The 24,795-nt window shown below is 37.4% G+C and overlaps 1 protein-coding gene across 1 annotated transcript in view; it reads right to left on the bottom strand.

Moving 5' to 3' along the window:
* Nucleotides 1-24,324, bottom strand: part of LOC132119658 (docking protein 4-like) — a 43,885-nt gene extending 19,561 nt beyond the window's left edge. The window contains exon 1 of the mRNA XM_059529816.1: nucleotides 24,003-24,324. The gene's annotated coding sequence lies outside the window, so the exon portion shown is untranslated. The remainder of the gene's footprint in view (nucleotides 1-24,002) is intronic.
* Between the last annotated feature and the right edge of the window lie 471 nt (nucleotides 24,325-24,795).

Genomic DNA, 24,795 nt, shown 5'->3' with positions numbered 1-24,795 from the left:
TAGTTTAACATTCAGATACATTGCGAATATGGAAACATTTGGATATGTGCAAAACGAGACGTGAGCAATAACCTCCAAATACATTAGTCAAACCCGTGCCCGCTCGTCCTTGTATGGATCGGATAATTTTTCGGATCAGCAAAAAAAAAAGAAAAAAAAGGCAAAGACAAATAAACATACGTTTTGTCTTTTTTTAAAATTAACATTAAATTATTAAATTAAAATTTATGAAATCAACTTAAAGTGCACATGGCATAATATCTTCTTTTTAACATAATAGCCGGACTTCTCATCTCCCTGTCTGCTGTAATGAAGTGAGCAGTTATCGTCACATAGCTCTCCGTCCCCCTGGACGTCCACCCTTCTGTCGTGAGCGCAACAGAGGATGCTCGGGATAGTTCATCCACAACGGTTTTCTTCTCCTGTTCATAAAGATCTGGCACAATCTTTTCGCTGAAGTGGGTGCGCGACGGGATGTCATAACGTGGCTCTACGCACCGTCACGGTTTTACACTCTAACCTCTTTCCTTCATCATTATATCTGACAGGGAAGCCAAAATGCACGGGGCGTTCAAGCTCCTCCATTCCTCCGCTCGCCATGACCACTGAGTGTGGACCATAGACAGTAAAAGAAATGGACACAGCGACCCCATTGGAACTCAATTGAGACAAGTGAAGCCCATTTTTAGCGATTTTTAGCACTTCCATTTCTGACACGCAGACTCAAACTAAGCTTGATGACGTCAGCAACCTGTCTGACAGATGTAAATCTTCTAGTAGCTGTGCGTGCAAACTGCCATCGTTAATCTTGCAGAGACGGCGAGCTTGAGCGGGGAGTTCTTTGGCGTGAGTGAGCAGGAGTAAGTATTCTGATTAATTATTTTGTATAGTATTTTAAAATGTAACGCCAGGGCTTGTATCTATGGGCTTCTCTCTTGACGTCTCCCTGATTGCCTGCGAGCTTCTCCTCCTGTCTGTACGGTAATTTCTCTACTGTGCGACAGAGAGTCGAGTGTTTATGACGCATTCGTTAGCCTATTTTTACAAAAACTGTTTCTACGGGGCCATAATGTAACATAGAAGGTAATGGAGCACTTTATACATTGTCGTGTATCTTTAGTAGTTTTGCACGGTGCACCGATACTTCAAAAGTATCGCGATTCTCGGAAATTATAAACGTCACGATTCCTAAATTTATTAGTATTGATACTTCAAAGAATGACTGCGTTCCAGATTTGTAAGAGACGTATTTCATGTTGGTGTGTGCAACGCACGCTTTCAGTGCCTCCCTATGGACGTCTGTGTTTTTCTCCTCACACAAGCAGCAAAAAAGCACTACAGCGGAGAAGGGTATTGCTACAGCGAGATGGCTGCATTAGTGGCTTTACTAAACTGATACTAAACTTTACTAAAATGTGTGCATAATCGCATTAAATAGTTTAAATAAGTTGTTCAGATGAACAAAGCACGAGGTTTTCTTGCATAATTAACATTTTAATTGTTTGGTCAGACAGTTCATATATAATATTCACATTAATTGGGGATTAAACGTGGAGTTATGTTCTGTATGCTAAATATGAAAACGAGCGTATCTGCACAGCACCTATAACTGTGCTTTGTATCTGCTGATTGCTGATCGAGAGTTACATGCTTGGCTCACTGACCCTGTAGGCTATACTCATTCATTTCGTTCATAAACGAGATGTATCAGTTAATTCAACTCATTCACGAATGAGAAGATCTCTCGATCTCGTTCAGTGAAGGGCATATGGGTTCACAACATTCAACAACTCATATGCTCCGTCACATCTTGAGTAACTCTTTGACAGGATGAAACAGTTCACAGAGCTGTTCACGAGCTGCGCATGCGCTGCTAATAGCGCTGTGTTCGCGCGCTGCTGTGGAGGGAGGAACTACAGTGAACGATAAATGAGAAAATAAATTTTACTATATTTGCGGGCTGGGGCGGGCCAAATAATTTCATAAAAGCGGGACCCGCGGATTGGAAAAAAAACCGGACCCGTGCATCACAAGGCTGCATGTGCAAGCACAAGTGATACTGTGGCCGCCGGTCCATGACCGGTAGAAAAAGATGACGCTCATTAAAGCTCACTGGCTGAGTTTTCTCCTCTGAAAGAAAAGGTTGCACAACTGACAGAATAAGTTACAATTTCTGAGATATTGCTGCTAAATTTTATTTGCTTTTTTTTTTTTTTTACTTGAATGCCATTGCTTAAATTGATATTATTTATCTTTTGACATTTAATCTTCTGAGTTCAGAAACATTGTTTAATATAATCGCTGTTCATATTTTTATTCAATGTTCAGAGACAAGATAAATTTATTACTCTTATGTTTCTTATGAAAACTGAGATAATGCTGCTAAATTGATTCTTTTTTTTACCTTGAATGTCATTGCTCTGATTTATTCTTTATATTTTGATATTTCATATTTTGTTCAAATGTTTAATATATCTGCTGTTCATATGTTCATTTATTAGTGTGTTATATGAATATGATTAGAATGTTGTCCCGGTTTTAAAATAAAGCACAGCAATGATATTTGAGAGTGTACTTTCCCTTTTCAGGAAAAGTATCGAAATCGCAATTCTTGACTAGGTATCGGTATCGAAACAATAATTTTGGTATCGTGACAACACTAATCTTTAGAAATAAATAATGGACAAATGGAGTCTTTAAACGCCTCAGATGTAAAGTTATTCGCTGTCAAAGTGAAGCCAAAATGAATGGGAGTCAATGGGATGCTAACGCAAGTGAAGTTCTGCTACAAGATGGCAGCACGCGGCCGACTTCAACTTCCGGTCGACTTTCTTCCCACCTGGTGTGGACTGAACATGCGCAACTTTTTATTTTTTTTTCATAAATCAATCCGCAGGTCACGTGTGTGCCGAACCGAAGATATTGATCCGAACGGATCACGGATCAATGATGATCCGTTGCACCACTACTATAGTGTCATTTGAAAACATTGCAGTTGCGTTTTAAAATACAACAATGAGCACCACGAAACCATTTAAAGAGGCGCGTTCAGCGGTCTCCTTGACAGGAAACAGTCAACAAAGTAAAATTATCTCCAACATATGGCGCGCTCTATTCATTTTATCAAATGATCATAATCACATCTATTCATTTTACAGTCCTGCTACTAGCATTGTATTAATACTAAAACCCCTTTAATTCGGTTGAGAAAGCTTTTTTTCCAAGTGGCTTTTGCACATAATAAAAATACCGCTGCAGACGCATTTTGCAGCATTAAGGTTATTAATTAATCATTTATTTAAACGACGATCGATCATGGAAATTATCGAATACTGACATTCCTAAATACAAATGAGTTGGATGGAAAACCTGTTATTGTCTGCATCAAACCATGCTTCAGAGCAAATGTCATTCACCGTTCTGGGCTGCTCCAGGACAGCTGTCTCTCTGAGCGCGGTGCTGTCTGTGAGCGGGGCGGAGTAACGGAGCCCTCAATCACGCTGCAGTGTTTGTAAGAGCTGGCAACTTCTCCACCCCATTTACAGAGTGAAATTCTCTGACTACCTTTATCTCCCAGGACTGTTGTTGAATCTTCCAAAAGTTTTGGCTTGGGGTCCTTCACATGCGCAGCAGCACTTTCCACTGCAACAATAACACGGGGCTGCCCGCCGACGTGCCTAACTTTAAATCGGCGCTACTAAACAAAGGTCTAGTAACTAAACAGAGGTCGACTGACCGATATATCAGTCGACCTCTCATATTTCTATTAGCAAGGGATGAATCTTTTCAAGACTATCAATACAAGCTGAGAGTTGCTCCTTCACTTCTAAGTACTATGATACTGCCATAACACTGTCTCCTAACTAGCCGTGAAGTGATAAAGTGTCAAGCAATAAAAGTTATCTCTTCCATGTAAATCTGATTTCTGTCCTACCCTGCCACGACAGTCAATTTTGTCTGTTATTGGTATCTATTCATAGTCAATATAAAAACATGGATGAGGAGTAATTTCTTACAGCTAAATTCTGAAAAAACAGAGAAAAAAAAACTGCATGTAATAACCTAGAACACTGTCGAAGACTTGATGGCTGCTCTGTCAATTCTTCGGCATCAGTTAGGAACCTAGGTGTGCTATTTGATAGCAATCTTTGCTTTGAAAGCCACATACCTAGCATTTTTAAAACTGTATTTTTCCATCTCAAAAATATATCTAAATTATGACCTATGCTCTCAATGTCAAATGCAGAAATGTTAATTCATGCGTTCATAACCTCAAGGTCCGTTTAATGTAATGCTTTATTGTGTGGTTGTTCTGCAGGCTTAATTAACAAACTCCAGCTAGTCCAAAATGCAGCAGCTAGAGTTCTTACTAGAACCAGGAAGTATGACTATATTAGCCCGGTTCTGTCAACACTGCACTGGCTCCCTATCAAACACCGTATAGATTTCAAAATCTTGCTTATTACTTATAAAGCCCTGAATAGTTTAGCACCTCATTATTTGAACAAGCTCTTATTGCACTACAGCCCTTCACATCTGCTGCATTCTCAAAACTCTAGCAATTTGATAATATCTAGAATATCAAAAATCAACTGCGGGTTGCAGATCCTTTTCCTATTTAGCGCCTAAACTATGGAATAACCTACCTAACACATCTCTAATACTCAAATATGTTAAAGTATTTTTAGGCTGCATTAATTAGGACAACCAGAACTGGGAACACTTACCATAACATCCAATCTATTTGCTACATCGTTAGAAGAATGGCATCTACACTAATATTAGTCCGTTTCTTTCTTATTTCGAGGTCACTGTAGCCACCAGATCCCATCAGTATGCAGATCAGATGGTCACTGCAGTCACCCGGATCCAGTACATAACTAGCCCAGATGGTGGATCAGCACCTAGAGAGGACCTCTACAGGCCTGAATGTCAGTGGAGACCAGGACAAATAGATAAGCCCCAGAGACAGATCTACATTCAAGACATTGTCTCCTAGACCAGTGGTTCCCAACCACGTTTCTAGAGGACCCCCAACACTGCAGGTTTTCCATGTCTCCTTAATCAAACACACCCGATTCAGATCATTAGCTCATTAGTAGAGACTCCAAGACCTGAAATGGGTGTGTCAGACAAGAAGAGATGCAAAATGTGCAGTGTTGGGGGGCCTCGAGGAACGAGGGTGGGAACCACGGTCCTAGACAGTCACCGGGACAAGACCACAGGAACCAGATCATTCTTCTGCATAATCGGAACTTTCTGCAGCCTGGAACTGAACTGCTGGTTTGGGCTGGTCAGAGGAGAACTGGCCCCCCTGACTAAGCCTGGTTTCTCCTAAGGTTTTTTCTCCATTCTGTCACCGATGGAGTTTTGGTTCCTGGCCACTGTAGCCTCTGGCTTGTTTAGTTGTGGAAACTGAATTTCCAGTGATATTGTCGACTTGATTGCACAGATACTATTTAAACTGAACTGGATGATGACATCACTGAATTCAATAATGAACTGCCCTTTTGCATTACTGACACACTATTTTCCTATTTAATGCTGTACCCTTGCTTTGACACAATCTGTATTGTTAAAAGTGCTGTATAAATTAAAGTGACTTGACTAATGCTTTGGGTGCCCCTAACATATGGCTTTGACAAGAAGTAATTGTGGGTGGTTAATTTCATGGTCGTGGTCATAGTTGGCAAAATTTCTCCAGGAGGAGTAGTAAATAAGAAAAGAAAGTGAACAGGAGGTGCAGAGGTGTACTGATTGTCAGTTTTGATGAACCCTCACAGCTGGAGTCCATCAGAGGAGAAAGTGAACTGAAAATTGAAAGAGTGCTGCAGTGACTCATACAGGCAAGGCCGCGAGGAGGCCAGTAGAGTGGACAGTGAAATACTAAGTGTGTTTGAGGGTAAGACAGAGACAGAGATGGTGCAACAGAAAGAAAGGTCATTGTTTGCAATTGTGTGTATTTCAGGGGCCACCTATATTGGCCTGAACATAAGAGCAGAATGGTGCGTGTGCCGCACACACACACACGCATGCACATGCTCACATACATAAAAAAAAACCCAAATGGAGAATATTCTACAGGTTTGGTACACTTGGTGAATTTTGTCAGGCAAAATATATGAATTCAAACTATCAGGTTTTTTGCAAAGGGCAAAGGATTTTTTTCAAGTACACATTGCAACAGATTTGTGGATTTGCCACATTTACTAAAATAAAACTGACTTTAATACAATAACAATGCATCTCTTTTTACGGTTACAAAAATAAAAAGTATGTAGAAGCATTACTGAAATTTGTGAATGGTTCATCATCATGTGGGTGACTTTTACTAGTACACTTTTATTTCTTATTTCGTCATCTATAATATTTGTCATTTATGTTTTACTAAGTCCAGACCTTTTTTTGGAGGATGGAAAAAAATGTACTTTTCTTTCATCACAGTATCACAATTGAACAAAAAAGAGTTTTTTTGGGATTTCTTTTAATTGACAATCAGTTTTTTCACAGTGTCTTCGATATCACTTTGCATCTTCCTTTAACATCCATTCAAAAATTATTATTGTAAATTAAAAGAAATTCCCCAAATTCTTTTTTTTTTTTCAAATGTGATGAAAGAACACTAAATCTTTTTCCATCCTCCAAAAAACTTGTGGACTTTTATACAATATAGTAAGATTTATAGTAAGATTATATAGTAAGATTTTTTTTCTACTAGTACACTTCTATTTCTTATTTCGTTATAAGTTATGCTGTCATGTCTTACTATATTGCATAAAAGTACACAAGTTTTTTGAATGACATATTTGCACTATATTTTGTGGTAACTGTTGGCTGTTATTTGGTTAATTGAAGTTGTTGTTCTTCATTTTTTTAGTTTGTAACTGAGACTCACCAGACATAATTTTGCTGTACCTATGTACAATGACAATAAAGTAAACATTTTGTTGAAATTGAATTGACAAGTGACTTTTGTGTGACATGTGCTACTACTATGTACTATTGACAATAAAGGATGTCCTTTTTTGCCTGCAAATTTTCAGGCAAGTTTTTTCAATTAAATAAACAAATAAATACAAAATAATAATAATAATAATAATATTAATAGTAGTAACAACTGGCAGTACTAACATAAAAACAAAACATAATAATGTGTGCAAAGTGTATAAAGTGTCAAGTAAATATTTTGTCAAGTAACACTTACTAGTGTCCACATGAACAGATAAAGTTTCAGAGGAAGTTTCTATTGCTAATTAAAAGAATTGATCAGGAATTAAATCGAAAACACTCTTGAAAATCAAACAACTTAGACTGGTGAATGCAAGCCAAGTACAACGAAAGGTGACAAATAACTGTTCCTCTATTTTAATCTTTCAAAAAATTAACAATTTATCAACACTGTAATTGCACACATTGCAATCTTTAGCAAATCTCAAAATGAATTATATTTTTCACACTGTACATTATAAGGTCGTGAAGGATTCATTTACTTTAAAATTAAGACACTGCAGGTGAATAGTTTAAAAACTAATAGTTATCACCTTATGCCGCGTTTCCACCGCAGGAACTTTACCCAGGAACTAGGGACTTGGGCCTGGTACTTGGTGTTTCCACCGCAGGAACCAGGAACTAAAAGTTCTGGGTGAAAAAATGCCCCTCAGAAAGTCCCTGCTTGCAAGGTGGTACTTTTTCAAAGTTCCGGACCTTTGGGGGGGCGGGACTTGGGAGCTAAACATCCTGATTGGTTGAGTTCACGCAGCATTGGTTGAGTTCAACCACCATTTATTTCGGATCATTTTCAAAATATTACTGTTATTGTGTCATGAAATGTAATTTTAAAAGTATTTCAGGCGAGAATGTAGTTGTTTAAAACTCAAATCTGTGGTTTATTTATAAAGACAGTGCCTATTTAAAAACTTATTTTGAGAAAATGGCTTTTAAAAATATGTATTGTAATTGAAATCTATTGACACAAACAGATAAAGTGCTATAAAAGAAACACTTAACAGTGTATTATGGCTGTTTTCGTTCCACTAGTTTGAAAAAGCACTTTATGAAAAGCCAAAAAGCCCAAAATCTCAAAATTGACAGGTGCTTGAAAAAACTGTTTTTGCCTGCAGTGTGTCCCCTTTAAAATGTCTGATTTCAGCTTTTTAATTATTTAAATGAAATGGTACAAGTATGCAGTTGTAAAATTGTCCACTTATCTTTAATCAGCCAATAAATTAAAATAATTATTGCCTATATTGGGATCAACAACATTTTTAATATCGGTGCCTCCCTACAGAAGAGGAAAGAAAGATCTGGGTTTTACAACACTCCGCTTTGCAATACTCCACCAGCAAATGAAAGATAAAGAAAGAAATTAAGAGTGGTGAAGTGAAAGAGGAGAGAGAGTTGAAATTGTCTAATTTCACTCAAGTTAATATTGCTTCTGCTGTCTCTTTAAGAAGTCACTTACCAACAGAATACAGAACTCTTCTATTCATGTCACGCAAAAAGAACATCAGGAGCCAGAGAACAACACAGTTGGAAATACATTTCAGCAAACTGAATTTACCAAGAGCAAAAACGAGTATAGAGGAAAAATGGCTGAGCGAGATAAAGAGTTGAATTCAAGAATTTAAGAAAGGTAGTGAGTTCTCGCTCTTTTGTGAAGCTTGTCATTCATTTATCGTTCAAGGACGACGGATTTCTATTGAATATACTTTTTTCTTGGTTCGTCCACATTGTCAGCACAGTTGAGGTTACCCAGTGCATGTGACATGACCCCTACTACCAGGTAAAGGAAAAAGAGGGGAAAGAAAGCAGGGGTGGGAGGGATGGGGCTGAGGTAAGACGCAGTGGGGGCTCAGCTGGCTTCATGATTGGACGATTGAATTTCCTCTCCTGTGGTGCTGCAACTGTGCAAACCACCTCCACACAGATCTCTCCTGGCTGTCTGTATGTGTGTGGGTCAACTTTTGTCTGCCAAATGTCCCCACAAGGAGAGCAAAACCTGAAATCACCTTCATAATGGAGACCGGCCAACAGCTCCCATGTGAAGAGTGTCTTCATAAATATACTAAATAATCCCTTAATGAAAATGAAAATGGATCCATAATATCATTAGCTCAATATAAGAACATAAGAAGTCAATGGTAAATCCCTACTGTGACAGAAAGTATGTACATACATTTTAATGAAGGACATAAAATCCAACGCATACATTACATCTATACTCGAACCTAATTTCACACTGAATTAAAGGGCTTTGCTGTCATCTGACTGTTTTAGAAGGGTGCAAGGATATGTCCCAGTCTCCCTCTACCTCTGTTTTGCCATCATTCTGTCCTTCTTATCCCCTTAATCCAGCTGTCGTATCTCACATAAAACCCGCCATACAATTCACATATCACATCCAATTATTGGCCCATGGTGTCTTTTCAGGCACTGCCACAATGACATACAAAATTACCCATTCAGTTAAGGAGGACTGAAAAAAAAAAAAAAAAAAAATCAAAAAAAGATTCTTGACGCATTTATTATTTATTTGCTATCGTGGGAATTCTTGGCTGAGCAATGTGAGATTTGCAAAGCTTCAGTTCATAGCCAATCATCTGTAAGTTGAATCGATGCCTGAGGCTCAAGCAACTCCACTGGGTCCAGATGAGGTCAAATGGCAGCTTTAATTAATACACTACACATTGCACTAGAGGCTATCTGACCCTACATCCACTAAGGTGTCTATTAGCAATGGGATGAACACAGGTATTTATCAGTGGGCAGCTGAGAGAGAGAGAGAGCGGAAGATGTGGCAAACTTATCATAAATGGATACAACTTTACAACTAAACAAAAACACTACACCACATCTCTACATCTAATTCTTTTTTCCCTATTTAGCTGTTTGGTCTTGTAATGTATTTTCTCATACATATTTAAGTGCGCAGAGCTTCTGTAAATCAGATTAGGATTAGGATCTCCCTTGGTCAATAAAGCTCTATCAGATTCTGAAACTGAAAATAAGTCTATTCTTCTTTTTTATTCCACCTCTTGCTTAGTTTTACTCCTCCTCTAGGAATGCCAAAAAAGCACAAAATCATCAGGACCAACAAAGCTAAACACACCACCCACACACAAGTGTTAATACACACTGCCACATACATAAGTGAATGAGAGCATTTAAGGTTGACATGAACATTAATTTACATGACAGTGGGTGGTCTACTGATTTCCCAGGGTCCACACTGATAGACTGATAGGTTTCATTCGTTCATTAATCAGAATTGAATAAAACAAAAAGTAAAAAACTAAATAAACATTCTTTGTATTTTTTAAGCTGATATTAATATTTAATCATTTAAGTTATTTGGGGATTTAAAAATGTTTTCCTTTCATCTAACGCAAACTAGATTACAGCACAGACTTTAAATGCGGATTTTCTTTAAGTGCACTGTTTATTGAAAGCACTTAATTATTCTCAGCAATTGCAGTATTCTTCTCAAAATCAGCGGTTTCCCATATTTTTTGTACAGTAAAAATAGTACTATAAAAATAGTATACATTTTTAATATTGTCCAGAACATGAAACTAATTATCAAAGTTGTCCAGAACAGTTTTTAAATAGTTTTAGTCTTATTTTAATTAATATTTAAAAAAACTCTCATGAACTGAGAAACCAAAAATATAAAACCAATCACATAAGAGGTCACTGTACTATAAAAACAGTGTTTCAGAACTCCACTTTCTCATTAGTCTAAAAGCTTTATTGAAATTATATACAGGTTGTGGAATGTGCCACTCTATGATGTCATAGTGTGGAAATGCACCACCTCCACAGAAGATGATCAACACCTGCTTCTACATCACTAGTTACGTTTCCATCACCCTATTTTAATGCACATTTTGAAGTACTGCATGAGAAACGAGTGATGAAAATGCCATATGAAAATGCCATGAAAATACAAATCCCTTAATTTTGCAAAAAAGTTTTATGGTTGCTTGAGGTGGTTTTTGACTTGTGTGAAAAAGGTTTGATGTGAATGATGGGAGATGGAAATGCATTTTGCAAATAAATTCCTCGAAGCGCATCAAAAAAAGGCATGTGAGTGTGCACTATGGGATGGCAAAACCTGACTAACCAGCGGACCGATCTCATTCCATACCATCTAAAATGTTGTTATGGTCTTTCGGAAAAGCACAAGTAAAGTCTGTCAAAGTATTTCTGTATAATTGCCTTTCAGAAATGTGTTACGCGACTGCTTTTGGTGGTGGATGCTGCGCAATTAATTTATTATATATAAAAATTATATTCTCCTACTTTTCTTAGTGATTTATACCAGTTTATCAGAAAGAGACGATTTTATTCTCTTTGACTCGTTGGATGGAAAAGGTGCTTGTTTGCTAATGTTTTATGCAATATTCCAGTTTTGCGCATAAGTTACATTGGCAACTTTGGATGGAAACCCGGCTACTGTCTGTATACCCCCACCCACCTATTTATGCAGAAACCAAACAATAAACATGGCTCCTGAAGACAATTTGCAGTGCCAAGTTGTGGAAAAACAGTCTTAGAATTGCCATCCTTCTGATCCCAATGTTAGGAAAGATTGGATGAACTTTATTTTTAAATTCCAGACCGTGTCAGTAAGAACTTGGACCTTTGTTCAAGCGGAAAATAGCTTATTACTTCTAAATTATGTTTTTTGATGTAAAAATATTTATAACATTGTGCATAAATGGACATCGTATAACAAAAATAAAACAGAGGTAGATTATGACCCCTGTAAAAAAATGAGTTAATTTAAATACTTTTTATTTACTTTGTTTTTTGATGTACATACAACATTGTGCATTGTTAGATTTTTCATATTTTTTATTCATTTTATTTTTCTTATCTTATCATTATTAACATTTCATTATAACCCAGTGAGATTAGTATGTAATTTATTTTGTGAAAACATCTAACAAGCTTTTACAAAGTACTTTATATTTGCATTATATCAGCTCTTAAAATATTGTATCATACCACTGAAAAAAAAACAATAGTTTAACCGCTTAATTATTATTATTTTTTATCATTTAGTAGCCTCCTTCAACAAGCAATCATCAGAAACCACAGAGACGTCAAAGCACTCATGTTGAAACATCATCAACATACCACTTTTCAGTGAAATGAGATGGAAGAAACAGCCTTTCTGAAATCACGTGGAATAGAGCCACTCTTCTTCAGAAGAGGCAGGAAAGGGCCAAACAATACACAAAAATGGGCTGAATGGGGATGAAATAAAAAAAATTAATAAGAAGAGGAAAAAGGGAATAGACGGCTGGAGGAACAGAATGAAGACGCCTCACTCTAGTTTATAGGCTTTGCCCTGATTTTGACCTCTTGTGGAAAAATTTTGGCTTTACTCCACAAAGTCCTAAGAACCATTCCACATGCAAACACACAGATGCACAAAGACCCCCAGAACTAGAAAGCGCAGGCAGATGAGACATGATGTCTGCAAGCCTCAATCTATCAAAGATAACAGAGCAGCTATAAACACAGACAACTGGTTTCAGCACCCCTCCTACAGCCTGACGCGACACTTTGTCTCCAGTCCTTTTACCAGATTGACCGAGATAAAGCAAACAAAACACGCAAGTATGCAAATACACACCGCTAAAAGCAAAGAAGATTTATTACATACAGACACTTATTCATGCACTTGTTTCTGACAAGATAATAATCAGAATTTGATGTAAGAAAAGAATAAAAAAAAGAATGGATTCTCTTGCTTAGGTATATGGAAAATAATGCAAAGGTTAGGTACTTTGAAGTGGATTTTTAGCTTTGGTGAGTTTCCAGGCATGCACACTGCCAAACTTTGCATGATTGAGAAGTACTGTTATATTTGGAGGATCAGTCTCAGCCTCTCTGTTACAGTTTTATTGCCTTGTCTCATTTCAGTTAGCGCTGTCCATTTAAAGCATTAATATAGTGTGTTATTACTCGTAAACAAAAATAATGCCATAAAATGTAATTAATTATGCCTTATGGCTCATTTGCAAGTTCTGATACAAGGAATTTTCCTACATTGGAGCCACTGGAGCTTGAAGCGTCACCTTCATGTATTTGTGAGTCCAATCACCACACAAAATACAAGGATTCAACAATAGATGGTCTGGAACAACATGTGGAACAGAATGCAGGGGTCTTGAGATACATGATTCAATACTGAACTACGTTTAGCCAAACTTAAAACATATATATATATATATATATAAAATATTAACCATTATGGAATTCACAAAAATTTATGTGAAAAAAAAATTCGCACACTAGCACCATGCTTTTACTGTTTGAGCTATATATATGCTGTATTTGAATGCAAATTTTATTACATGCTAATTTGATCCTGTATAATCACATTTGAATGCTCATTTGATTAATCAACATATCATGTACTTAATTACAATGTTTAATATTATATATTATCGCCAGTCCTAATTTAAGTTGGATTATTTTCTTGGGTTCTTGAGAGGCCAGAAAAAAATATAAATAAATAGCGCGACCTTCAGTGTTTGAGTGCTTGGGATAAAGTGAAGTTTTTGAATCTCATTCAGTCGAATTCCACTTATTGAGTGAAAATGAAGAGGCTCACACAGCAGCGTCTATCTTGAGTGGCTGTCTGGTTTCCGACACTGTGCAGAGCCACTCTATGAGTCCAAAGCCCATCGGACTTCAAGTGTCTCTCTTACCCAAGACAGCCTCCAATAAATGGGACAAACACACACACCCTTACACGTACACACTTCCAAATCTCCCTAATGCTGCTGCTGAACAACAACAAATAAAAACATTTATAATTCATAAAATTGCCTCAGGCATGATAGGAGAGGAAGAAAATGTGTAGTTTGCTATCATCTGAGAGACATTTATTGGTTTTTAACTTTATGGGGCTTTTTTATGCCTGGGAACCATTAACCACATTCAATAAAGTGAGGGCCAGTCCCGGTCTTCCTACCCTCCAACTCCAGTGTATACACATTGGAGATAAAGATGAGAAAGTGTAAAAGCAGCCGCTGTGTTTTGTAAGAAAGAAACATTATGACAGATCTTGTTTGGCCAGGCCATCTAACCTGACTTTAATCTTTTCTGCTTCACGCCAACCTCCAAACATCAATTTTTCTGTTTCGTTGTACAAATTGCTACCATACCACAGTAAAAGTAATCCTGGTGCTACAGTTAAACAAACATGAAGGTGTATATTCAGGTTTACGCATACGTTTTCAGAGGTTTTGGAACTGTGGGAAGAGTTGATTATACATGGGCAGTAATATCAGAACCTCCTGTAATCTGATAGCAACTGAATTAAGCTCAAATGTACCTACGTCAAGAAAATGTCATTATACGTGAAGAACGAGAAAGAACAATACCTCACAATTTTCTCATTTGCTGTTAGGCAATCTTTTATCTATGCCCCATTTCTTAATCTCACTCTCATGACTGCATTTCAGACACAAAGAACCATCTCCACTTCCTTTGGTTTAGCCTATTCCTATTGGAAGGGACTAATGATGGGGAAAATTAAGGTGTTATGACAGCCTAGAATTTATCACGTCATCTCACAAACAGCATGAGATGAATGAACAAAGAAGTGACAATGAGAAAGAGACCTGGGCTTGCAGAGAGAGAAACAGAGAGAGAGAGAGAGAAAGCATATTTCAGATGGATCCAAATCCCCAGCATTGTTGTCACACAAAGCAGGCACTTGGCTAGGCCATCTAGCTCCTGTAGAGCTGAGGTAGTCTGTCTGAAGTCTCTGTCGCTTCCTTTTCTCATCTCTGGTGAGCATTTTCTTTGACAGTTGAGACACAATGGAGTCTAGATTTAGTGCTTCTACTAGTTGTGTATTTATGATCAAGCTATGAATAAGGCAGGAAAACTTAACAGTTTTCAGCTGGCAGATCAGCTCAGATAGCAAATTCCATGGGACATTTTAGTTAACTAGGCCTAAAGGAAGAATTACCCTGATTTGTCGGCTCTACAGGGAGGAAGAGTGAAGGCAGAGGTTTGTAGGGCACTTTGTGAGACTGCAGAGACACTGCTGATGAGTCAATGGCTGGTTTCACGCTCACAAAGCATCAGCCAAACACCCTGAAAAACACCTCAATGTAACAACTTATTCCTCGGTGCAGTTCAACAGTCAAAATTGCAAACTTTTTTTTTTTTTTTGCCCATTCTTGGCACTACGGCATCATGTTTAAGCGCTGCCAAACTAGAAACTGCCAAAGTATGTCAACTTGTTTTTTATGATGACTTTATTTCATGAATGAAGAATTTGAATCATTGCATATCAGTGGTTCTCATCCCTAACAGAAAAAGTAATAGGGAATAAGATTTTTATATTATTGCACCACTTCATAGGCTTAAAAGTGCTTACATTAGCCAAAAGTCATTTTTTATATCTATAATGCAATATCTTTTCAAATGTTACCAAATAATGCCACTTGAAGGAAGAACAAGCGTAATCAGTTATGACAAAAATCATATTGAATGAATTTTCATTACTCTTTGGTCCAAATGTCCACATGGAATTATCATCTCCAGAAAACCAAATGGTATTTTTTTGTAAATGGTTTAGTGGCTGTATGAAATGAATGCTGATTTCTCTTAAAGTAACAATTTGTTCCTTTTTTTTTAGGTAGATTTGATGAGTCTGGCAACAAATTAGTAACGTTTTCCAAGAATCTCTATATTGCTCGAACAGTTTTTCATTCTCTTGTTCTTGTTCGCTCTCGGTCTCATACAGATGTGCTCTGACAGCCTCGCATGACTGAGGGTGAACAGAGAAAGAGATGGCGAAGATGAAGGAAGCAGAAATGAGACACAGGCAGATCGTGAGATACAGAAACAGGCTGAGGGAGGATGTCAGAACTTGGAAGAATTGTCAAGTCAGCATTCTAGAGCTTTTGGCTTTGAAGTTTCCTCTCTTTATGGCAGGCTGAAGTGACACACGCCTCCTAGAGGAAAACCACAACAATGTGCAATACTTTGTTATAAATCAATATTTCAAAAGATTAAAGGAGGAGACATTTACATGCTCATCATTTAGCTTTGTTTCTAAAGCCTATGAGTGATGATAACATCTCAGTTCTATAGCATATCTGAACCTGCAGCTGTCACATACCAATAAGACTATAATATACTGAATACTCACAATATATGCATAATAATATTTGTGCTATTAAGAAACACTGTGCACAATTAAATTATTTTTATGCACTTATTATTTGATCATCAAGTTTCCAAAAAATCTTCCCTCTTTAAAACTAAGTAGCAAAATTCTGTAAAAGTTCAAACAGTCATGAATCAAGAATAATTAAATGATTCAGTGTGCCCTCAAAAATGTACATATATTAAAATGTTTATATATATATAAAAAAATAAAGGGAATATTTCTTTTCTTTCACATTTAATTTTTATATTTGTGCATATAAATAAAAAATTTACAGAAAAAATATTTTACCTCCATTTAGTTATCTTTAGTAAACAACATTTCATTTTTTACATGAAATACTTCAAAATGACAATAATAGCTGACTGGTATTTTAAAAAGAAAATGCAATATATAATCTTTTTAAAATCTATTTTATTAAATAATTAACAATTAAATCTGAATAACAAATAATTATTTACCATGTAGCCCACATAAGTAGATTAAATTAAATTTATGCTAGACAGCAAAGCATATTTTAGGATTATTTTACTGTGCTCAAATAACATTTTTGACTGAGAGCCTTTATGAGCAAACTCTGACAGTGTATTGTCAAGCCTTTTGTACTGCACTTTTCACAATACATATTGTGTCAAAGCAGCTTTACAGAAAATGAGAGAAAATTGCACTCTGGCAAAAAAAAAAAGAAAGATGACTAAAGAGAGATCATGATTATCAAAAAATGAGGTAGAATGGGTTAACTGGGGCAAATCCATAAACTAATCCCCGACCTATTGCTGGAGTTCTACCATGACCCATCATTACTTCACTATGTGAAAAAAAAGATGGCCTAATGTCATATTCTGGTCTCATAACTTCCCAGCTGATTTATGGGACGCAGCAGAACAGGGGAACCAGGGGAAAGACAGAGGAAGATAGAGAGAAAGACAGCAGGAGGAAATGCGTTCACTACTCATTTGTTACAGAGTGAGTGCACGAGGGCACAACTTAGACACAAAAACAAGCCGCAAGCCGCTTTTCTATCTCTGTCATAAATTATGGATGTTGTCTGATGTCTCCTAACTGCTGTGGGGCTCTCAGGGGGCCTTCTCACCAGCAGGCCTGGCAGAAGAGCTGAACTTATAATGTAGAGCCTTCCACTCTCAATGTCAGCTCCAGCATAGGGAGTGCTTTTCAAAAGCATGGGTCATGAACTTGTGCACCAGTGGTAAAACACATTACTTTAAGATCGGCTCACTTTATTCACTGCATGCTTCTTGTATGCTTAAAATTATGATTAGTCATCCTTTCCAAGGTAAACTTCATTTTAACTATTGCACAAAAAGAGTTTGAATAAAGTTATAAACTTTTGGAACATCTCAAATCATGAGGCTAGTTAAGTAGAGTGTGCTTAACTTTAAAATAAATCTAACAATTTTCACCTGGCAGACAAAAATAAAATAAAATCCCACACTAAAGGTGTGGTCACATTTACCATTGTCTGATGAATCTTGGCAGGTGCAATCCAGCCAATTCAAGAATCCATCCAATCGGGAAAAGACTTTGATGACATCTTCAGACATCACTGTTTATCATTAGCTGTCTCTTTATGCATTAACTAACCAAACAGCAAGACAGAACTTGTACCACAGGAAGAACTGACATAAACAGGAAACTGCAGTTCGGCAAATCCTCTTCAGCAGAGTCAGCTGATGAGACCGTAGAGAAATAACAATATGAAAGCTTTATAGAAGAACTATACTCAGATGGAACATATAAACATGCACTATAAAAGCACAATATTCAAACTGGATATACATGCAATACAGAAGCACTATATTTAGATGGATGTACAGTATAGACAACCACTACAGAAGCACTGTATAATGTACTGTACAGCTGGATGTATAGAGAAGCACTATATGTTATTGGATATATAAATACACACTTCAACCAGCATACCTTAAGTCAGAGTGTGTTATTGTAGTTGCATAGTAAGAAGAGTTTTTTTCTGGCATGAAGTGATGATTCACCCAATTTATTTTTAAATGCATGCTATTCATCTTATTGTGATTCATTCATCTTTGCATGTGCTTCTTTTTGACCTCGCAATTCTTAATCAAAATGTCTAAAATCAATCTTCCAGTGAAACGGCAGACTGTTTGGTGACTTCAATTATTTTTAGGGATGCACCGAATATTCGGCCACCGAAAATTTTCGGCCGAAAATGGCCAAAAAGTGCATTTTCGGTTTTCGGCCGAAACACTTTTATTACCGAAACAACACGGCCGAAATGTTATGATGACGCAAACAGAAACCGCGACCTGCACGTGCACCTGCATAGCGCAGACCACGAGCTCCCCGCGTCATTCACTTCACACCAGTGGGTCTTAATAGAGAACATTCTCTCTATTCTTATTCCTTTATTCGCAGCACTAAAGCGTCTCCTAACAAAGAGATTGAGACGGACCACGAAGTGAAAACAAAGAAAAGTACAGTCTTATAGAGTCTGTTAGCACACGTCTCACTGAGATCTTTTCGGATCCTCCGCACTTCATCGCGAATGTGCTTGATCCGCGTTATAAAGACCATTACTTGGACGCGGAAATATGGCAGAGCACACGAGAAATGCTCCAGGCCGCGCTGGATGCGGAGAACCCGCGTGGAGACGGAGAAGCGCCAAGCGCAGGAGACTGAGATCAGAGCGCAAAAAAAAAAAGACTCGTAATACACACTATATAATACACACACATATACATATACATGCATAATATCAGATTGTAGCCATATTTCTGCTAGATTTCTGCTTTAATTTGATAAAAATGTTTATTTATGCCCTGGCCCTATTTAAATACACTCTCTCAAATATTTCTCAAATGTCAGGCAGATGACAAGCTCAACTGCTCAACAGCTAGATGGTTATCTGTCTGAAGTCCCCATCCCCAGAAGTGATAACAGTCTTGCCTACTGGAGAAGTAATGCACTTTCTAGTACTACAGAGAAAAATTTCAAATGCTCTTCACCTAAATGCACTTTTTATGAGAGAACAGTTAATTTTAAAACCTTTCTGCAGGCCAGTAGGCCTGTACATTATTATTTAATATACAGATGAGTGGGATTAAATTTTAGTTTGAATTTTATTTTATACTGTGCATTGTTGCAATGTGCTTAATAAATATTTGCATAATTTGTAATTATGCATTTTTATGTTTTTTTATAATTTATGTAATTGTAATTATCTTTGAAACTTTAATATTAATTTATGCAATTGCAATGTTTTAATTTTAGTAAAGTTAGTACACGGTCATAGCAATAAATGCAATGGTACTAATAATTGGGATAATTTCTTTCGGTGTTTCGGTTTCGGTTTTCGGCCTTGGTTTTCTCTTTTTCGGTTTTCGGTTTCGGCCAAGAATTTTCATTTCGGTGCATCCCTAATTATTTTGTCTGATTAAACTCCGCCCCTTTCGTACAATCATCTGCAAGCTCGCATTTAGGTCTGCCTGACTGCCTCTAACCAATCAACATAGTCCACACAGCACAAATAATTGGTTTCACTCAGATGTGCCTCACAATACAGAAGAAATACACCACTTGTCCTGTATGGTGTGCTGTTCTCAGACAGGCACAGAAACACACACACCCTCAAACACATATACAATGTCACAAAGCTCATTTGGTCCCTCAGCTGGGTCCTCTGTCAGGGTCACAGCCATTTACTCTGTCCCATCCATCAGCACAGATGACACATGATCGTTACCTACACACCCACCCTCACAAACACAGCTCTCGCCCTCAGATATATTTTCACGAACACCAAAAACTCAAGTCCATACTTTACTTCAAAAATTCACATCTAAACCCAACACTGTAACCATGTCTTCTTGAACATCGGGAGGGGGATTTAACTCATTTTATTTTTTTATAATAATAATTATTATTTTAAAATATGCACACATTCACTCTAAACTGTATGCAAAATATGCCAAAAACATCTGTTAATGTTTGTTTTTATCTCATTTGATTATGAATAACATTAAAAGCTAAATTTTACATACACACAATAAAGTTGTGCATCATTACTGTTGGTATTTAACAGTTCAGTCGTAATAAACATTGTTCAAATAAAAAATTATAAGCTGCTTGCACTTTTTCTTGTTATGCTGGTATGCTGTACAAAAAAATGAAAATAAATAAAGGACAATATGACCATATCTGATTATTGCTTGTCCTCATTGTCTGTGTTGGTTATAGGCCCATCTAAACCCACTCATAAGCTCAGAGCGTAGACCTCTTTGCAGTCTCAAAGCTCTGTAGCACATTTTGACACCTTTACACACACTATCCCTGTTAAACCCCTCAAAACAAAGCGTATTTTCAAATCCCAATGCTTCAATTCTTAATTTAAAAAAAACACTGTGTCATGGAAATGCTGTGCATTTCAGTGTACATGCAGTTGGATAAACACCGAACTCTTTAAATATGCCGCTCAGACATGACAGACAGCAGTGTAGGGAGTCTGTGGCGCGTATGAACACCAAAGCTCTGGGGAGGGGTGCAGAAATCCAAACAAATCAATGCAGGCCGAGCCCCGGAGAGACAGAGCATCCACCATTGCCAATTACTGCAGCGCAGAAACAAACAAAGTGGAAGTGAACTGGAAGAGAAGGAAAAGTCTGTTGCTAGCAGGTAAAGTCGTCGTTTTGCATGTGCGTGAGGCTGAGGGAGGGGAAGAGGGGGGTCTGCATACACTCACACAGGCAGGTTTGCTGGGTCTGGCAGTGCAGGCAGGCCACTCTGTAATTTACAGAGGTGGAATGCAGCATGCAGCCGCTGGTGCTAATTACAGAGCGTTCATCTCTCTCTCTCTCTCTCTCTCTTTAAGACTGTGAGCCAGCCGACCAAAACCAGCCGACTCCCACACTGCTCCGCTGTCAACTGCAACCTTCAGACAAAATGCAGAAGTGCGCACACATGCACACACTTACACACACACACACACACACACACAAGGACAGATGTTTGGATAAAATCTATGACTCAGGTGACTATACACGCTACAAAAACCACAAAAAAGTTTACTAGTATGTAAAGAGCATTGTAATAGACCCCATTAAAAAAAACACTGGAAATTGACTGCCAGTACTTCCAAGGCTATTCATCTCTCTTGACTGGAATCTTGTCCTGTTATGTCTTTTTTACCAGCTTCTGGTCAGGTCATATAGCATACTCTCTTTTGGATGGCGCCGATCTCTCTAGTCATGGCATGTGTATTGATGCCTATGCACAGAGACTGAATACTTTGAAAGCCATCAACAAACTGCCAGTGGAAATGCACTTATGCATGCACACATATGCAAACACACTCACACTGCCAAAGAGTCAAGTATTAAATTCCACCACATATATACAGTGTGTGTGTGTGTGTGTGTGTGTGTGTGTGTGTGTGTGTGTGCACCTCCACAGCAACAGTATCTGTTCTGCCCACTACGGTAATCATATTGTGTTTAATTACATGAGTTGGATTATACTGGAGAAAGCCTAGGTCAGCAGGACAAGAGCACAGACTTACTTAGAGAGACATCCACCCCCACTTCAGCGCTAAAATTCACTGTTACAGCTTTATGGATGTGAAGGAGACACAAATTAAGAAAAGGATGGAAGGCAAACCATTTTAGCTAAAACCGAGTGCTTGACAGACTGAATGTCCAACTTATCATGTCAGATTTATTATGAGGTTCTGCCAGACCTCATATACTGAAATAAAGTGCTAATTCTAATACTTGCTGTCTTATGCAAACATGGTTTGACTGCTTACTAATGTCATTTCTAAATCCAATTATAGCATATTAATGTTTCTGTTGGAAAATGCTAGACTGAAAATACTGCAAACAAAGGTTAAAAGAAGGGCAACCTCTTCAGTTGACTCCAGTGACAGGACTGACATTTATCAAATGAGCTTCATTCAATCTCAATCAAGCATTAAATCAGCAGAGTCGGGTTCGGTGTGAAGGGGTTATAGGTTAATAGGCGTTTATCCACCTTAATCTTTATTGTGCTCGAAAACATTTTACCTATGATAACACCATCGCAGTAATAAGCTATCACATTGACCGATAAGATGATTTTTTTTTATCTCTGTGTTCTCTACAGCCGTGGAGGATTTGCAGACTAATTTATTATGAGCTTTAGTGAAGCTGTTTATGCTCAGAAAGATAAGGCTCAGATTTAACGCTGTCCTTTTTCAGCATGCAGCACATTCAAAAGACACTGTTTCAATTTAATTAATTGCCCACAAGACAAGGTGCAAGGCAATTATTTTCCATACTTAGACATTCATGTGAAAATTAGGACAGTAAGTGGGAACATATCCAGGAACAGAGGTCTTTGTTTTGCCTCTGGTTACGTCTCAAAATCTACTGATCTGTCTACCTAGACAGCTTTTTTAGGCTTCAGATGAGTCAGCTAAGCCAACCTGGAAAACGCCTCTGAAATCCAAAATGCAACTCTCTAGACTGAGTGGCATAAACTGTGTCTGAAATCATTCACTGATCTCTATATAGTATATTGTGGTTGAGTGCACAATATCAGCAAGGAGTGAACCGAATTAAGAGAGCAAATTCAGACACTGACTTAGCCATTGAAGGTAAGTTGAGTTGGGCTACTGACCCTAGAAAATAATTTATGAATGCCTGTCAAGTCACCCATCACAACAGAGGAAACAATTAGCCTAGCAAGAAGATTAACACGGCAACAATATTAATAAACATATGATTAATATTCAAGTTACTTCTAATACAGACTGGTTAGCTGACATATTTTAGGACTTCTGAGCTTATTTATGATATAGAAAAATATTAACAGTAATTTGAGGCCATTTTTATTATAGGATATAGCTGTAGTTACCGTTTTTGGCGTAAATGAACCGTTCTAACTTTTGTTTTAATATTGTGATAAGAAACTAGGGCCAGTATTTTGCCATGGGTAATGGTGAAATAGCCAGTTCATCAGTTAATTAGTTAGTCGATTATACTTCATTGTCCTTTTTAAGGAAATTTGTCTTACAATGCAATACAATACAACACATATAATAAAAATCTGTACAGCAGAAAATTACCACAATCATTATCCAACATTATCCTAATTAATACTGGTATATATGCATGTACAAATACATGTAAACTTTGTACGGATTATCTTTACACAATAGTACTCTAGAACACATCTCTGTTAGCAGGGAATATAAAATATGCATATAAATACAAAAAAAGCATTGGACTGCTCAATGACGCATTGACCAATTAGAATCAAGTATTTTATGGCCGTGTAAAAATAATTAAATAAACTAAATAAATAAATAAACTTACTATTTTTAATAATACCAAGTATAATAAGTAGGAACAATGCATAATAATAAGCTATGTAATGCATAGAACAAACACAGAATTTTCATTTAACGACCTGAGCATAAGCACATGTAAACGTCAAGGGCTAGTCATATAAGCAACTGAATGAATCAATCCAGCATACAACAGCTTTATTAGAAATACGGAGCCTGAAGATGCATTTCTCAACTAAACTGACGTTATATCCTTCACTTCAAACACACTCACTTCAGACAATGCAGCTGTTTAAATAGCCATAACGTGCGGGATGCTGCTGCACAAAAAGTTGATCAAATGATCGAATGATGTACAATATAATCGCACATTAAAACAACCCAATTTTAAACGACCCCTTTCTTACTCTAGCATTTTGTTGGGGTGACTGGTGCAATGGTCTTGGCCTCGATACAGCTCATGAACTTTCATAAACCTACCTGGATGATGTTCAGCTGAAGGTGCGGCCCCTTCCGAGAAGACTGCTGCTTTTAAAAGGTGAAAATGCGATGTTTTTGCCTGTGCCCTAACAGTTTTCTTGGGAAAAAAACAAATGTGTTCGGGCTTTGGACCTGCTGACAGTAATCCAAGTGACGCTTCTTGGTTGTCGTCTTGGGTTTCTGGACGAGACGCCGTGCAGCGCGTCTGAATTTCAAGCACTAAACACACACACACACTCAAACACACCACGGCTGTTTCACTCTCAGCTGTCTGTCTCCAGCTCCAGCAGACAACAAAAGTCCACCCTTTACCGTAGTGCGTCAAAGAAGAGCGCCCTAAAATAACGAGCGTGCGTTAAGAACGCGCGTTTTATTTATCGGAATCTGACGTCAGGAAGTTGTCTTCGCTTAGAACCATTTAAGAATTGTATGATTTATTAGTCTTAACTATAGAGCTTTATATCTAAGCTTTCTTGTTCGGTCAAATTTATTAGCCCTAGTTCATTCAGTTTATTGATACATAAAATGTTAAAAGAGACCAGGCTGTGACCCCCCCCCCCCCCCATAAAGTCTTTTTAAGGTTATTTTCGTATCCCAGATAGGTTTAAAAAATGTTAAAAATGTAAAAAAAAAAAAAAAAAATTGTTTATATATTTTTATTTTTATTCTTTTCATTTTTGTTTTAGTTAACTAAAACCCTGGGAGATATGTCTGTGGAAAAATAACTGCAATTAACTCTAATATTTGATGCCAGGCAAAACCAGACATTATTGTATCATCAAAAGCATAGTGT

This window comes from Carassius carassius, chromosome 3 (assembly GCF_963082965.1).
Source record: "Carassius carassius chromosome 3, fCarCar2.1, whole genome shotgun sequence".
NCBI classification, from domain to species: domain Eukaryota; kingdom Metazoa; phylum Chordata; class Actinopteri; order Cypriniformes; family Cyprinidae; genus Carassius; species Carassius carassius.
This window is presented reverse-complemented; position numbering and strand designations above follow the sequence as displayed.